This window comes from Columba livia, chromosome 5 (assembly GCF_036013475.1).
Source record: "Columba livia isolate bColLiv1 breed racing homer chromosome 5, bColLiv1.pat.W.v2, whole genome shotgun sequence".
NCBI classification, from domain to species: domain Eukaryota; kingdom Metazoa; phylum Chordata; class Aves; order Columbiformes; family Columbidae; genus Columba; species Columba livia.
The window spans coordinates 61331228-61348665 of NC_088606.1; the positions used below are offsets into that span (position 1 = coordinate 61331228).

At 40.7% G+C, this 17438-nt stretch overlaps 1 long non-coding RNA gene across 1 annotated transcript in view; it reads left to right on the forward strand.

Moving 5' to 3' along the window:
• Window positions 1–17438, forward strand: part of LOC110366339 (uncharacterized) — a 132094-nt gene that overhangs the window by 46057 nt on the left and 68599 nt on the right. The window contains exon 7 of the long non-coding RNA XR_010473129.1: window positions 12345–12521. This is a non-coding gene — a long non-coding RNA (uncharacterized LOC110366339). The remainder of the gene's footprint in view (window positions 1–12344; window positions 12522–17438) is intronic.

The window sequence follows — 17438 nt, forward strand, 5'->3', positions numbered from 1 at the left end:
TATTTTTCTGTATCTGCTTGTTATACCAGAAAATATTGGAAAAAACTGTGTTTTGTCACTAATATCTTCAGAAACTTAGATATAAGAAAATGTTATTTTTTTCCATTATGAAGATAGACCCCTTTTGTTTAGTCTTAAAACTTGCTACGTAGTCAGACATCCAAGCCTGCATGAAGCCCTCTTCTTCATATAAATGAAGCTGATATTATTCCAGTATCTCTGGAGCTCGGCTGCATTTACTGGCGTGCTTAAGGCGTTTGGCCCTTATCCTGAAGATGGCTTTGTAATCTCTTGTGCCGGCAGGTCTTTCTTGCATGAGGGGATGGAGGTGCCTTTGCCAACTGGACCCCCTGAGCTGTGGTCCCTGCAGTGGGGCCCAGATGCTGGTTCTGGGGTTGGGGGGGCTCGCAGCCTCCCTGGGGTCAGTCCTCTCTGCAGGGCTGGGTTTGCACTGCTGGGAAATGTGGCTCCACCACAGCTCTCCCTTGGGTCCCCAGGGTAATTCTCTGAGGTAATTCCCTGGGGTAATTCCCTACAGCTTCTTACCAGCCTCCTGATGCCAGCTCGGTTCTTGCAGGGTGAGCCTCCCTCTGCTCTCTCCTCAGCGAGCTAATCATTTCTGTGGCCTCTTTTGGGACCCATTTCATTTCTGCAATTCCTTGGGCTATGCTGAGCAGAAAGACCAAATCACTCCCTTATAAAATGAAATTGTAATGGCCTCGCTATTTCCTAGTTTAGTCTGTACCTTGTCTTTCTTTTTGTGGTCAAGTTGTTTATGGCAGAGCAGAAGGAGCATGTTTTGTTTTGCTTTATTTCTTTGGCTGTTCTTGCACATGGGCAGATTTTCAGCCACCTGCCCACAGTTTTACTCTGTTCCGCCTCCCCCCGCGACAGTTGCAAATTCAGCATAGGGCCTGATCCAGACAAGCTTTTCCTTCCCCACCGGAGCTTTTCCAGCAATGGCAATAGCACTGCCCACAAATACGGTTTTGTATGTGCTCGAAGGCGGTGCCAGGACAGGCCTTTTAGCATAGAGGCACAGAGTAATTCTTTCCAATATGCATTCTCATGTGTCACTCGCCAGTGACCTTCATTTGCCATCTCTCTGCCTATTTAGTTAGTTTATTACATCCTTCTGAAGTGCTTCAGAATATTCTCATATTATTGGACAAGTCTCAATAATTGTATCAAATTCCAATGTTATCAGCCGTTATTTTGAAGCCCCTTCTCCTGTTTGCTAACATATTAAACAGCACTGTACCTAGCAGGGCCCTTTGAGTCACCTTATTGTCAAGGCAATTGAAAGCCTTTTCTTCTTCCTCTTCTTTGGTGATTTTTACTTCCCAAGTTGGTTTTGTTCCCTTTGTCACTTTTTGTGATGAAGGCTATTAGCTGTTTTTACAATGAACAGTAGACTAATCAGAAATGCTTGTACTTGAGGCAGTTGTATTTTTAAAAACTCTGCACTATTTTCTCTTTTATATAATAACAACCTGGTTCTTTTCATACTTTAAGAGTTTTGTTTTCCTGGTGGTAGACCAAGGTTTAGTAGGCTGCAATTTTCAAGGGTAGCTCAACATGTTTTTTAAAATTACTACTCATATAGCAGCTTCCAGCTCTCCAGCAGCTGATGGTAATGAGCAAGGATGCAGGGGTTTTAATTAATTCCTCCGACACTTCCTTGAAAATATTTGCATGCACACAAGCCAGTTCTGGAGATCTGTTGCTCCCAAACACAAATGTTGCAGCACCTTCTGCCTTGAAAACGATCTTTAATATTAATTTATTTTACTTACATGAAGGAATAGATGCGCTGAGATGACATCTTGAAATCCTTTTTGAAATACTGGTGTAAATAAAATATTTGGGATCTTCGAACACATCATCCTTAAATGTTCATTTGTTCCTCCTTCAGTCTTCCTGCTTCTTGGGTCTGTGCCTCCGTGTGCATGTATGAAAGGATTTTTTTTGACTTATGCTTGTGAAGTGTTTTCACCAATCTAATTTCTAGCCTGCCTTTTTAAGGCAGTGGTATCTGTATTTTCGTGTTGGTTTCAGCTGATGTGGGTTCTTCTGCTTTGAAAGCTAACTGGTAAACAGTCTACTGTGTAAATGTAAACATTTATTTTTCCTTGACTTTTGCTTCCTCTTTGTGTCAAAATATCCATACTCTAGTGGCTGTGTTATGATTTGGTGGCTTCATGGTTATTAAGATCATCTAGTGTTATTTCTTGGATGATGTGTGATTTCAGCCCCTAGATCCCAGATGAGCTCCAGCGGATCTTTTGTAAAGACACTCACTCTTACTGAAAAGACCTCAGCTTATTACATCCACTGCTCTCAAGCAGTTAATTTTTAACCTAATCCTTACTTTGCTCGTTAAAAGAACAGGCACTTTTTTTTCCACCTGCATTTTTCTAGCTTATATTTCTAATAACTAATTGCTTTTATGGCTCTGCTCCCTAGTTGAATGTCCACTGGTGTCAGGACTGTCCCTTTCCATCTCTTCCCTGGCACTGTCATGAGTTATGTCTGCCTTTTTTGGGGTGGCTCTCTGCAGTGTGTCATGCACAGGTAAGGCCTCCACAATTTCAAATAATTTAGTGACTCATTCTTGATTTCCTTGCAATATTCCAGAATCATAATTATTTGAAAACTGGATACCAGAACTGGACATAGCAATGCTGCTCCCATCAGTGATACATACCTGTTATATCATAATCTCCTGCATAACCATGCAAATATTACATTAACCTTACCCATAGATTGCACGGGGAATTCATGGTAAATTGATTTTCTGAAGTCCTTTTCAGTGTCACTGCATTTCAGGATATGGTATTCCATGTTGTTAGTGTGACCTACATTCTCTCTTTTGACATATCTGACTTTGTGTCTGGCTGTATTAAAACCTTTTTAAAAATATTGCTTCCTTTTACAAGCTAGTTCAAATAGTACATTATAACTGACCAGTCCTTATCTCTCCAATGGTTATTTGACCAATTTTTTTCTTTGCATACCATTAAAGTAAAAAATTTAAAATGTTTGAACTATTTTCTTTCCTAGACAGACAAACATATTTCCATCCATTCCTATCCTAAACATACTCAAAGGAGGTTTTAAAAAAAGATAAATACTGGAAATATTATTAGGTGGGCCCATACCCAGATACAATAACCAATAACAGTGCTTTTGTCAGTTTTTAATGTTTTACTGTTTTATACATTTTGAGCAGTGTTGTTTTTAACACAAGGTAAAGCAAAAACTTTCAAAAAATATGAATTCACAATGCAAATGCAATTATATTTACAACCAATTTTTTTGACAAATAAAAAATGTGAGGTTTGTTTAAAAACAATATGCTTCACACACTGACTACGCATTCTGCTCTCATTTTTCAACATTTTTTTGCTCACAACCTGTGGTAACTTCTCCAAAGGGTCATCTTAGCCGAGGTTCCAAATCTAAATGGTTCTTCCGCACTTTGTGAATTTCTCTGTGTCTGTAGCTCCTTCATTTTGGGTAGATGAAAAGTTGGTTTCCCCACTTTTTCATACCATCTACTCTGGTGAGTATATTTAATCCCTTTCCTAGATCACCTAAGTTTAGATGGTTACTAGAACCTTTTTGTCCTTGTTCCTTGCATCACCATATGTCCCATGCCACACACCAGCATCCAGACCTGATTTACAGTGTCTTTGCTCTCTCCCATGGCCATATGCTGTGGACAGGTCCTATAAGTCTCTTAAAAATTCCCACGGAAGAGACTTCATCTTCCATCACCTCACACCGTGTCCAGTTACATCTGGGCAGTGTGAGCATTTTAACTCAGTATCTTGGGCTGCAGAACAGGTGACATGATTTAGTCTTTGTCCCATCAAGAAAGTAGCTTGTGAGTCTTGGCTTACTGATCTGGTTTGCTAGTCTTGCACTAGTGATACACACTCATGTCTCCCCTGGCCTCACTACTCATCTTTTGAATCAGCATCACGTCTGTTGCCAAAAGAACTATGCTCAATTTTGAAGGTGAAACAAGAAAGGAAAGAGTGTTTGTGGGTGAAAAGGTTCTGGCTGGATGCTTTCTGTAGTTAAAGAGTTTTAGTCCTCAGCTTGGAGCCACAACATGAATTTGGGGTCACCCTGGTGGCAGGAGGGTCCTGGAGTCTTGCAAGGTTTGCAGCTGTGGCAGAGGAGGGTTTGCCCTCAGGAAATGATGGTGCTTGGGGTTTGCATCTGCAGTGGGGTGGTTGTTCACTGGCGTTAGATGCAAGTTCTTTATTGCTTGAGAGGACATTTGAAACACTTATTCAGTGACAAGTAACAGCACGCTGTTTAGAAGCATTGGGAAAGAAGTTATATTCAAGCACATATTACATGGAATTTTGCAATAGCTACCTGTCAATCGACAGACAAACTTTTAGATTAGTAAAGCCAGCAGAACAAGAGATGCCTGCGTAACCTGTTCAATGTTTTCTTAGTAATAACAGAGGAGAATTGGCATATTAGTGTTTCCTCGAATAATATCCAAAAATCTACTGACTTAAAAGATCAAAGAAAACATCAGTGTTTTCATTTACACTGGGCATGCATGGTGAGAGTATGTTCTTGCATAATTATTGGCAGATTAGTTGGATCTCTGTCACCTGCACAAGGTCTGTGCACCAGACAAAAGCCTGGTTGCTTGACTGTAGGTCATTAGGGGTACTAATTCTTGATGGTAGTTTGAAGAAGGCAATTCCAGATCCTGCTGAAGTAGCCTCAGTTATTGGCTGTTAAATCGGTTACTGATTGCTGCATAAAACCCATTTTTTGAATGAGAAAGTTTTGTTTCACTAGGCGGGGGGGAAAAGTAAACCATGAGGACAGGGCATTTTGTAATGGTCACGAAGGTTGCATGAGACTCAGCTTGTGAAGGGACTGAATCAGTTGCAGACTGTCACGTCCTTGCCAGGATTTTGCCTCCCGTTAGCTAACTGTCACTGCAAACTGCTTGGTGCTAGTGAAGAGGTGCTTCAATTCTGCTGTGAATTAGAGAGAAATGGCAAGAGTTTGCCAGCACAAAACAATAATGCTGAGGAGTCCAATTCCTGATATAGGTGCTTTGAAAGCATTCAGAGGTGCAGCTGCCTCTAGAAGCCTCTTATTAAAATACTGAGCTCTTCAGCCTAAATATACCTTAGTTTTTTGCCTTCAGAAGAGAAAAAGTGTTGTGCTGACCATGCATAAGAAAACCAATCTTGTTGCTAACAGATACATGATAATGTATGAGATGATATTTGTTCAGCTGAGTCACTTGCAGCCAGAGATAAGTGACAGTTCTAGCAAGTAATAAGCTGTCATGTAGTGTTTCTTAAATGCATGGATTTTCTGAAACCCTGTTCGAGGGGTCAATAGCAGAGCAGATGCAATTGTCTACTGTATCACAGAGACCTCAAGAGTCAACTCTGCATTTCCTTTTATTTTTCATTCCCCTGAAGTGGTAAACTTCAAGAATTTCCTCCCAGAGCAAAGACGCTTTCAGTAGATGTTGGGAGAAAGAACTGACTGTTTAGTTTTGGAAATTACCTTGCGATTATTTTTTATCCCACCTATTTATTTTACCTTTTGTTTCACATTGCTTCCTGAGAAACCAATCTGTTTATTATCACTATCATTTGTTAGCCAATACTATTTTGATTTTTCTTTCGATTTTTGTCCTGGTGCTTTCCAAACTTGCGAAGTACCAATTAATCACAAGAAAGACCAGTTGAATCAGACTGTTGAAATCTATGGCACACACATTTCTCTTGAATCACACACATTCATCTTGAATCTTGTATGTGGTTGATTGATGGGTTTCAAAGGGATAGAACTAAGAAAGGTACAGGAAAAGATAACAGGGAGAGGGTAAATAATCTGGACCCTTCAGAGGATCCACTAAGGGGAAAAAGACAGAGATGTGCACAATAATGAGTGTCATAGAGAAAGTGATTAGGGAGTGACTAATGCATTGCTTCTGACAATACAGGACCTAAGGGGGTTCCAATGTTACAATCACACAGGGAATTTAAAGCAAACTTTTGTCATGCAGGGCATAATTATTTTGTGGAACTCATTCCACAGGACGTTATGAGTTCAAAAAAATAAGATCTATTACGAACGATGGGTCCATGGGGGACTATTAACATGATGGTACTATGGCAAGCTCTAGTTCAGAAAGTCCTCTAAGCAGCTGATTGCTGGAAGCAGAGTGAGTATGCGCAGGGATTTCTGATTTGTCCTGTTTCTTATTCATGTCCTCCAAGAATCTCCTGCTAATAGCCCAAAGACAGGATACAGGGCAAGGATGGATTTTGGTCTGACCTACAGAACATGTTCATGTACATAGCTAGCTCTCCAAAAGAGCAACGCAGACACGAGAGGAGGCACAGGAACACAGGGTATGCTCACTGAATGAGTGACGTGGCCTAGTGATCTTTTTTATAACAGCCAGATAACACAAAGCCAAATCCACTGCAACTTCAGGCAGTTCAGCTGACCTCAGTAAAGCCCATTTACACCAGTGCTAAGGTACAAAGGTTGTTGGTGTCCTGTAGGGAAAGTGTTTTTCATGCTGTGCCTGTAATTGTGGTCTCCTGACCGTCCAGACTGTGGGACTTTGTGGATCTGTAGTAGCACCCTCCCTACACACAGAACCAGTTTTTCTATGGGAGGAAATCGGGGTGTACAGAGAAAGGTGCACAGCATCTGATGGTGCAACTGAATTGCAGCAGGAGTACCCAGGGCAGGATACAGAACATACTGCGGAGCATATATCATTGGTAGGATAGACCCAGCCTGTTTCAAGATGCTAAAGTAAGACCTGGCTACATAAACAAGATCCTGCCAGACCTGTTGGGGGCTAACAGATAGCCAATGGCAGTTCATGTGTGTTCTTATCTTTTGGTAACTATGAAATATCTCCACTTAGTCATGAAAAAGGATCCAGGGAGGATTGTGTATGGAGTAGCAATCAGCATGAAAAATAAATTCTGTATGGGAGTTGCCAAGAACAAATGGTAGTAATGCCTTAAAACTAGATTAAAACTTCACTATCTTGGTAACATTGAGAACTATCAAGAAAAAAGGGATGCTTTCAATAAAGGGCATGGATTGATAACAAGGCCAAGGCAAAATTGTAGAGCAAATTTGGATGTGATATGGTGAAGTGGAAGACAGGAAGGAAATTAGGAGAGGGCAGTGGGGAGATTCAGAAGAGATTATGATCACACCAGGCTCAGCTGGCTGCCTGCTGTACATACTGGACAAGGCAGTAAGAGTAAGAATTTGTTGCAACAGGGAGTGATGCAGGCAGGCTATGTATTCAGGTCTGGGACTGAGAAAGGGAGGAGAAAGCTTGGAGTATCAATGAAAATGGCAAATGACAAAGTAAAGATTTACAAGGCTTCAGGAATACTTTCAATCCCTGACCCAGTGGTAAACGTGTGTCTGTACCCAGAAAGAGGAAAAAACGGGCATTCCTGTGTGTCCTGAGGTGAGGGAAATTGCGTTTTCCTTTGGGAAGGCAGTTTTGTGAGGTCAACAATGAGTAAATTACAAGCTCATAAACACCCCAGAAATACCAGGCCTCTGAAAGACTTGCTCCAGTGTCAGTCAGAAGAGGACAGTGTTTCTCATCTGTTCCCCAGTAAGGAGAGGAATGCAGCTGTCTGCCCTGGCTCCATCTAGAGACACAGACTTTCTTCTCAGAGAAAAGGGAAAAATGTTTTCTGCTGAAGTACCTAACAGCACGGCTTAAATTCATCTCTCGCTCACAATTTAAATTCAGCAGAGACAGGTAACTGGTCCCAAGCAGACAAGTATCAGGTGCAGGAAAGACTCCTGAGATTCTTCTGCTTTGGCAACAATTGTTGGGTAAAATTTGGTTTGTTAAATAGTTTTTACCAAATATGTTGGCCTTTTATAAAATACACAAGCAAATATTAAATTGGTAAATTTCCTTTAAAATTACTTATTCATAGCTCAGGTTATTTTATCTATACATTTTATCTATATATAAACAGGCATGTCGTATTTATATTTTGTAACTCGTGCATCTAGGTATAATATGACATCATTGAGTTACAGGAAATTATATGAGACTGGGTTTGAGTACTCTAAAAAACATTGTAGAATACTCTTCTTCGACTATGCTCCTACCAGAAATATCAGATAGAGTGTGATTGCAACAGTTTCACTTTTGAGTCTTCTAAATGCACATGAAAATCAATACAACAACCTCTGCAAGAAATTCCACCTTGCTCAGAAACAAATACTGACATTCGCTAAAATTAAAGATAATTATTTTAATATTAGATTTCTGTAATCACAATTGTAAGACCTCTTTTATACATCAACATAATAATAATGTCTGAGATTCCTACCCAGAAAGCACAGTTTCTATGAAATCTTCTGTTTATTCATTTAAAAGCAGTGTCAATACGTAATAGCCGTCACTACTGGATATGCATCTTTCATCCTAAATTAGCACTTTGTATTATTGAATTAAATTTTGGAAGGACTTTCCAACAACCTATCAGGTATTTAAAGACTGTACAGTACACTTGTAATGATACAAGTCGCTTATTTATTTAACTGTTGAAAGCTTGAAAGCCTCTTTCAGCTCCCTATATCTGTTTCTATATGTACAAATTATGAGACCTTGAATAATGAACGTGTTATTTAAATTGTGCTGTGACACTACATAATGCTGAGAAGTCATTTTCTACAGTTCACTGTTCTCATAGTCAATGGTGCTTGACTTGATTACCAGTGCCTCGTAGCTAGAGTAGATATGGGCAATGTTTTAAATTTGTTAAAAATTGGTTAGATAAAATTGTCGTGAATGAAATAGAGTAGGTTGGAGAGCCTATTCCTACTGATAGTTTCCTAGATGAGTCTTAATTGTCATGCATAAAATATCCACCACAAATTACATTTTTGTGTAAAACATAAAAGAGTAAAGGAACAGCTGAGTGTTCTACCTGGACTCTGCAAAACAGTAGTGGAGATGGCAAACCCAACCTTGCATCCTGCCTTACATTCCTAAACCACATCTCGGGGCAACTGTGGTTAAGAAAGTATTGCACCCACACTTACTCCTTCATGAATAAGGAAAAGTTGAACAAAGATAAGTTCTTAGTATCCACCGGCTCCTCATGGGCCAGCTTACAAGGCAGGTGTAATGATTAATATTGTTACTGTAAGCTATCTGCTTTCTACCAGGAGAAAGGAGAAAGCAGAGGACATTGTGTCCAAAACTGGCCTGCACTACAGGCTGCTCTGCCTGCACAGCTTCACTGCACTGGGATCTAGTGAGTGTCCTGGTATAGGCTTGATTTTCCCAGCTAAAGTGCTTTTACCCTCTAGTAGTGATTTGCTCAGTGATGCTAGTTTGACTGACCCAGCAAAGTCACCATTTGTATTATCATGATGCATCCATGTCAGTGTTTTGCTAGTGTAGCATACGGGTATTCCTGTATGACAAAGCACTAAGAGGTTAATTTACAACATCTGGGAGCCTGGAAAGGACCAATTTTAACAGATGGGGGAAAAAATTTGTTTTCTTTGAGCAGCAGAACTACTGAAGCCTGGTTTGCTAGAGGTTGTGTGTTCCTTGTCACCTGTATGCAGGTATGGCCGGTGGGTATGGCATGTGCTCCTAGCTAGTACACTGCTCCCAAACACATGTGTACCCTAATGTATGATTTGTCTGCCTTTCCCCAATGGACGTCATTAATTGGGTTATTCTCCTCTACTAAAACCTGTAGGAATTTCATAGTTTGGAAGTTCCTACCTTCAAAATGTAAGACTTACTGGAAAGACAGTGCTGAAACACAGTTTTGTTTCAGATCAAGACAGGATCAAGCTGAAATGTCACTGAAATCAGTTCATCTCTGGAGTATGCTTCAATTTCAGTGAATTTTATGGGGAGCAATAAAAATTTCTGTCGGAAACATTTTGACCCAGTGTCCATGTAGGTTACCAGTGTTCAGGTTTCACGTCTATTTCTCAGGTTTGAATAATATGCTAAGAGTCAGGGCTGGCTGTACCCATGTCGCAACTCTTTTGCTTGCACTTATGTGTCTCCTTCCTACTTTTCAGGAACATGGAAGAGATATTGCTTGTGGTGCAACTGGTTTTGATACCTCCTCTTCTTACCACACATAAACACACAAAGAGGGTTTATTTCATTCTTCTCTGTTACACGAACCAGAAATAAACCACATGTTCTTGTCCCCACACCTTTTTATCAATTTAAATATCTAATGAGATACTAACGAAAAATAAAAAAGGAGTCTTTATTTCAAGATACTAGAATTCTTGTGCCATGGATTTGAAGCAGTTTATGATCAAATAGTATTTTTTAATTTGTCTTGATTCATGTGAAAGTAATTTGAATCCACATTAGTATTCTGTGAACTGATCATTAACACTTTTCAACTGATTTAGTAAACATATATTGCTTCCAAAATAAATAGAAAGAGGAAGGGAGTACAGTTAGTGTAGCTGAGGCATGAAAACATACACATTAACATGCAAGGCAAAACTCCAGTGTTGAAAAGGGGCAGCACATCGAAGTTATTTTTCTAGCTGTATTATTGCATCTCCAGAGGACACTTAAAAACAATAGATTTAGCATCCTAAAATACATCTTTTAATAATGCTGCTTCATACTTCACTACAAAATGGTGCGCCAACTGTAATAAATGAATAGGCACAGCTTGTCTAAACATATTGCATAGTCAGAAGAAGCTGACATGGAGATGCTGAAGTGCACATCTTACAGGGGGTTTGGCTCTGTGGTAGCCAGTGGGACATTTGCACAGCCCAGTGTGGTGCATGGGGCTTCTCTAGGGCAGAATCTCCCTGTGTCCCACATGAAAGAAAGCCCAGCTCTGATCCAGAAACCATGAAAGCCATAATAACACCCTGCTATGTCCAAACCAATAAGCCCTCCTCAAAGCTTGAGCCTGTCAGTACTGGGCTAATGCAGCTCTGTCATGTTCACACCAGTGTTATCCCATGTCCTGCTGGTGTGGCAAGCAAGTGGAGAGGCTTTGGTCTGCCTGTGCATGCCCTACCTTTTCTGGGAAATGCACAAAACCCTGGCAGACTGAGCATGGAGCAGTGTTTAAGCAAGCCAATACGTATGCTCTGTAGTATTTAGGCTGTTTACCTGGGGATAGAGATATTTTACTGAAAGCAGAGGCCTCTTTTTCTCAAAAATAAACCCAGCAGCCATCCTCCCAAAATGTGGCCAGGGCAGTGCTGGTGCCCTCTCACACACAGCAGTTCAGTTTGGGAGCTCCAGATCCATCGCTGTCTGAAGGTATGTAACTCTGCATCTCCTGCCTCCCATAGAAACGCTCTGGCCTCCAGTTAGAGGCTACTGGGGTACAGGGAAGGACACATTTTCTTTTAAGCTTCTCCATTTGCATGAAACTAAAAGGATTAATTGGACTAAAGAGACAGAGCACGTGCACACCACATTTTTTGTTTATATGGCTGAGGTACTTCCCTGAGAGAAGGGAATCCCATCATTCTGTCACCTCTTGTTGTGTTTCAGTTTAAATAGAAGTAAGGACCCCTAGAAATAACTTATTCCTCAGAAGCTGGTGTGCAAAATACTAGCTATTGGGTACAAGGATGAGGGAACCCTCTACATCTTCCTTGAAGGAAGTCAGTGCCCTTTTTGAGGTATTTGCCCAGTTAGCTCACCTGACAGCTTCTGCTCCACATGTGACTTACAAGAATATCAAATTTTATAATCTTCATGGGGCTGAAGCACGAAAAAAAAAACAACCAAAAAAACCTGAGTTGTTCAGCCCTGCTAAAAGTCTGAGGCTTTTTACTGTTTCCAAAATCATAAGTACATGGAAAACTAACAGACTAAAAATGCCTCTTTGCATGGCTGACTAGGAGATCAGATGCTCAGCACTGAAGTCACCTCTGTATCTCTCAGTTTAGTTGCCTTCTGTAAACCTAAGCGTGATTTGCTGAACGCCATCTAACTGATACTTTGGATAAACCTGGGGATGGAGAAGCCCCTGCTCCTGTGCAAAATTTGATCTCAGTCAATTTTGTGAGGAGCGTTTATTGCTGGGAAGGAGTATGTTAAGCATTAGCTTGTACAACTTGGAAAAATGTCTCTCTCTGAAAGCTCCATAACAATTCCTTCGTGAAAGCTGTAGGTTTTTTGGTGCAATGTAGCTCTCTGACAACTCACTTTGTGTGCAGTGGCCATGCAGAAGGGGGAAGGATACTGTGCTTTTATATCTAAGACTTCTGGAGTGGTCCCTATGCTGCTAAAATTGACACTGTTTCAGGATGGATGCTGACAGCGGCTGAGAAACATTTGGCAGAGCTCAAGAAAAGAAGTACAAAGGTGACAGTCTCCTTTACCAGCAACTGGGGCCAGTCCAGTATGCACCGCCTGCCAGCAGCCCCAACTGTGCTAGGACAGCCAGCCCCTCCTCGTCTTCGGATTCATCTGGACTTGAAAGGTACTGAGAACATTTGAATTCAACCTTATGCCTCATGCTGTGAGAATGATTCAGCCTAGAATCTGCTTCTACTTAGACTGTTTCACTGTAATATCTTATAAAAAGTCCTGTAAAAATATGGTAAATACCTGCAGTGCCATGCTTTGGTCTGTGTTCTCTAATAAATCTCTTGGGGTCAGTCTTGCCACAGTAAGGTGTATTCCAAATTTTTCCTTTCTGCTCTGGCACATCAGTGCTAATGAAGTATTCCTTCCTTGGAGAAACCAAGCACCTTTTTGAGAAATTTTAAATTCTGGTTCCATGTTAAAGCAAAGATTTTTGCAAATACGGCAGATGCTATTGCTGACTGGCAGCTATGTCTCAGCTGCACAGATGGAAAGGTGGAATTTTTTTGTGAAGAGACATGAAGTGCTTCTTGAAGCAGAGATGTGAAATCACATCAAATGAAATGTGCACAGGGGGTCTTTTTTTTTTGCATTACATTATAGAAAATTGTGCACTGTAGATTATAAATAGTAATGATCTGGACCACACTCTTGTGTATTCAGTTCTAATTAGAAATGCACTGAGCTACCAAAAATGATGCACCCAAGCCAGCTTCTTTAGGACTGTAGTTATCTTCTACATAAATACACCTTTAACAGCATATAAAAAGAGCAATGATGACATCCAGAGGACAGACAGTTTAATCATAGGTACTGTAGGTATTCCCAGCAAATTTCCTGGGGATATATCCCTCACCTACTTTTTCTGTTTAAAGTCTGTTCCTATTAAATCAGTTATTGACAGCCTGCTGAGTTCCTCTAATTCTTGGTTTTTATGAAACTGACCTCATAAAGTTGCTTGTTTCACTCCCAGTGCAAAAATTATATCTACAAGGTAAACTTTTATTAGTTTCATCATTTTTGTGTACAATATCATTCTATGTTATCACCGAATCCAACTGAAAAGTAAAGCCCTCCCTTAAGCTGTTGGTAAACTTCAGGTTAATAGCTGTCTGGCTTACTTCACCTGTAGGTGCTCCTGCTGTGGAACCTCTCCCTATATGTAGGTTTTTATCTAATCTGTCTTAGGAACCTTCCATTCTCCGGTTTGGCATTTATTTTTGGTTTTGATTTTGTTTGCAACTGCAAGAATATTGGCCAGGTGCACCACATGTAGAAGCTACTCCATAGAAAAACCTCTGAATTCTGCAGAAATATCTATGGATGGGTGTCTAATTTATTGACAAATTTGAAAGAGATGCATTACCAATGTTAGTCTGTTAAGCACAGCTCCACAATCAGAATTTAATTGAGGCATGTTATCTATAATAGGTTCAGATATTTGTGTTCTTCAGCATTTTATGAATTCAGAAACAGATGGGCTATGACCAGGAAGCAGTGGAGAACAGACTGGCGTAAAGCAGGTTGGCTCTCTGACAAGTGCAGGTACAGCTGTGGTATGTATTTTATTCAGCATGCCCACCTACTGTATCAGCAGCCTGCCCTACCAGCAATTCAACTACAACTGACTTAATGAAGAGTAGAAGTAAGCATGAATCCAGACTTTCCATGGATCATAATATTTGAGAACCCAGAAGAATCAACATGACGGAAATCATGCCAAGTAATTTTTTTTCTCCACCTTTACATGCAGGAGATAACAAAAGCATTGGCATTTTGAGGTGGGGGGGCACAAAATGCAGTCAAATTCTGGTGTACTAAAATATTCCCCTTTTGAACTTTGTTAATCGCTTTTTTAAAATGAAAGGAAGAAAGAAAACCTTATAAGTAGTAGCGTATAGTTTAAATCACCTTAATTGTGCCAAGGAACATGATGAAATGCTGGCTAAGGGTGCTTCTGTTAGTGAAAGAAGAGAGTTTACGAGTGGTAGAGGGGCAGTTACTGAAGGTTTCGTGCAAGTGAACAAAGGGTATTTTTGCTCCTGTTTGTGCCAGCCTTTGCATCTCTACAAGTCCCATGGGGAGAGACATTTCTTTGGCTAAAGAGGTGGTGGAAAAGAAAAGTTGATCTGAACATTTCTTAATTGGAAATGTGGTATTTGCTATATATGCATTTAAAGGAGGTGCCTCTCTTTGTCTTTTGGCATTCCTTACACATTCAGTTGAATAATCTTGCATTTAGGTATATTACACCTTTTAATCTCTCTTTCTATATCTATTTAACACCATATATTGTAACCTGCAGTAACCTACCGTAACCCACAAAGTGAATTTGGAAAAACAACAACCCATAATTATTTTATATGGTGATTGTCTGACTTGAAATATTGAGGTAATTATTAAGTTAAATTCCTATGATCCCTGCAATTTCTATGAAACCTGGAGATGTCAGTACTTGAGTTCTGGCATATCTCTTAAAGTAAAATTATACCACCTCAACCTAAGGTCATAATTAAGGACGTAACAGAGCTAAGTGAAAAATTACTATATGATCTGAACGAAAGCAGAATAATCCCCATAATTATAGAGGGTGCAAAACTAAACTAACTGGCCACAAATTCCAGCATTCAGGAGCTGCATACTACAGTCTATAGGTGGACAAGATTCTTGTTGATGCAGCTGGATGAATGCAAAGAGAAGCCTGGGGTGAGAGTCAAGGAAAGAGCCCATGGGACCGCTTGCTTTGGAAGGTAAATGGCTTCTTCCAGTATGCAGCAAAGACTTGGGGAAAGCCTAGATCTGAAGAGTTTATTATAAAGGTAACCATACTGCGACTTTTGTCTGTGAGACTGAGAAGCACCTCTTTGGTCTCCAAAGTGAGATTGTGGGACATGTTTGCATAAATTACTTTTATATGTTTCTGGATTCCTAAAAAAACTTTAAAACACAATTAAATTGTATTTTAAGAGTTCTGATTAGCAGCTGAGTATGTAACCTCATCTACATGTGTACCGGTGTGTGCATACATGCATCTATACTGTAAGCATATATGTAGAGTGGTGCATACATTTGAAAATTAAATTCTGGAAGATTAGTGTGATTTTAATGCCCCCTCTGCAGCCTTATTTCAAGGGTCCTTGCTTTGTTGTGGTGCAGGTGCTGTAGCAGTGGAAGCCATCAGGGTTCAATGACAGACACAACTGGGGGTGCCTCTTCAGGACAGGGAAGCAAAGAGCTGCTGTTCAGGAATTCATTTTCACAGGGTAATTGTGCTGGCTGGGCTGTGCATGCCATGTATCTTGCTTATATCTTGGACTCTTGAAGATTTTCTTTTCTCTCATTCTCTTGTCCAAGCTTCACATTTAACCTTTGAGGCAGTTTTGAATGTATCCCTTCATAAATCGCAGTCCAGTAGCACTAACCTCAGGCAGCTCTTTAGTGTTTTTGACTCCCTTCTCACACTGTTCCTCCCCAGGCTTCTGCTGGTCATTCTCATTTCTCTCCTGATGATTTTGTCACTTCTCTTCAATGTAAAACTCAGGGGATCTATGAGACTGTACACTGTGTCTGTGTTGTGATGTTGGGGCCTCTGCCTGATGCTACACTTCGCTTCATTTACCTTTCTCATTTCATTGCTTTCCCCATGTTCCAGTAGTGCCGCCTGCCCCCCCGTTACTACTATAGGGCTGACATACTGTCCGTCAGATCCTGTCCCCTCCAGCCTCCACCAAAATATGTTACCTTTCATGTTGGTGACTCCCTCAAATACATTAAATCTTCTGTGTCCTCTAGAATTTTTTCCGTTTGGTTTTAAATGTCCCCTGGCTGTTCCGATGCTGAAAAAACACCTCTGGACCTTCCGATCCTTCACAATGTTTTTAAAACCGTTCTCTGGTATTTCTTCTGTCAGCATTTTTACAGCATTTCAAGACTAGTTGGTGTCACAAAAGGAAAGAATATTTCACAGTGAGGGTAAAATACTACAGTCAGTTCCATACAGGCTTAGTTCTGAAAAGCCACTTAAGCGAAGTGTGATGTTGGATGAAGGGATGAAGTGATGGCTTTTTTGAGATTTGTCCAGACACAAAAATGTACCGAAGCTGTAGCTCAACTCTTTTCAGATGACAGAGAAAAAAAAAATGTAGTCCTGTGAGCTCCGCAGGTGCAGAAATGGTCCCATCCAAAACCTGCTAGAAGAGACCTCATTCCGTAGCACCAGTGTGATATATGGCTGCTGAGGTAGCGAAGGATGAGTGCCCTGGACACTGACACCCTGTTCCACTGGCAAAATATCCCTTTGCTAATAGAAATACTAGAATGTGGTCTCCAGCATGTAATGGGTTCCCATGAATGCTGGATAAAGCCAGAGCCAGATGCATCTGCCAGCCAGGCCCGTAACGGGTCACACGGAGTATCTGCAGTGCTAAAACCAGAGGTCGGAACCATTCCTGAAATGAGTTCAATGAAGTGATTCAGGGAAGCTCTTTGATTAAAGGGATCTAAGCATAAGGATTGCATGATGTGAGTCCTGCGTTATTTTCATAACTGCAAAAACAGACACAGTTCTGCTTTCAGATCTCCACAGGTGTTTTCAGGGAAAGCAGGTGGTGAGCTAAGAAATTTGGCTGAGGAAAGCACTCAGGTACTCTACTGAAGAGAAGAAAAGAAGATCTTAAATAAAGAGAAGATGAGATGTTCTTCAGCTTCAGAGTAGAGCAGACCAGGAGGATTTGTTAGGACCAGCATTCAATTTGCTGGTTCTAATACAGGTGCGATGCTCTGTCATTACTGAGGGAAGGCTGGAAGGTGTCTGTTCTCTGTCCCAGCTGCATTAAATCCTCCCTGCTCAAAAACTTCAGTGAGAGCTGGGAAAATTCAGGGAGGACTTGCTGCACCTGAAGTCAGTCTCTTCTACCTCCCCACCCAAATAAAAAACTCCGTAGTTACTTTAAAAGAGGGCTGGAAGGAGATAAAGGATTTAAACGTTAGAGTAATAGTGAGCTACACATGGTACCATTTCATCAGCTGTGCA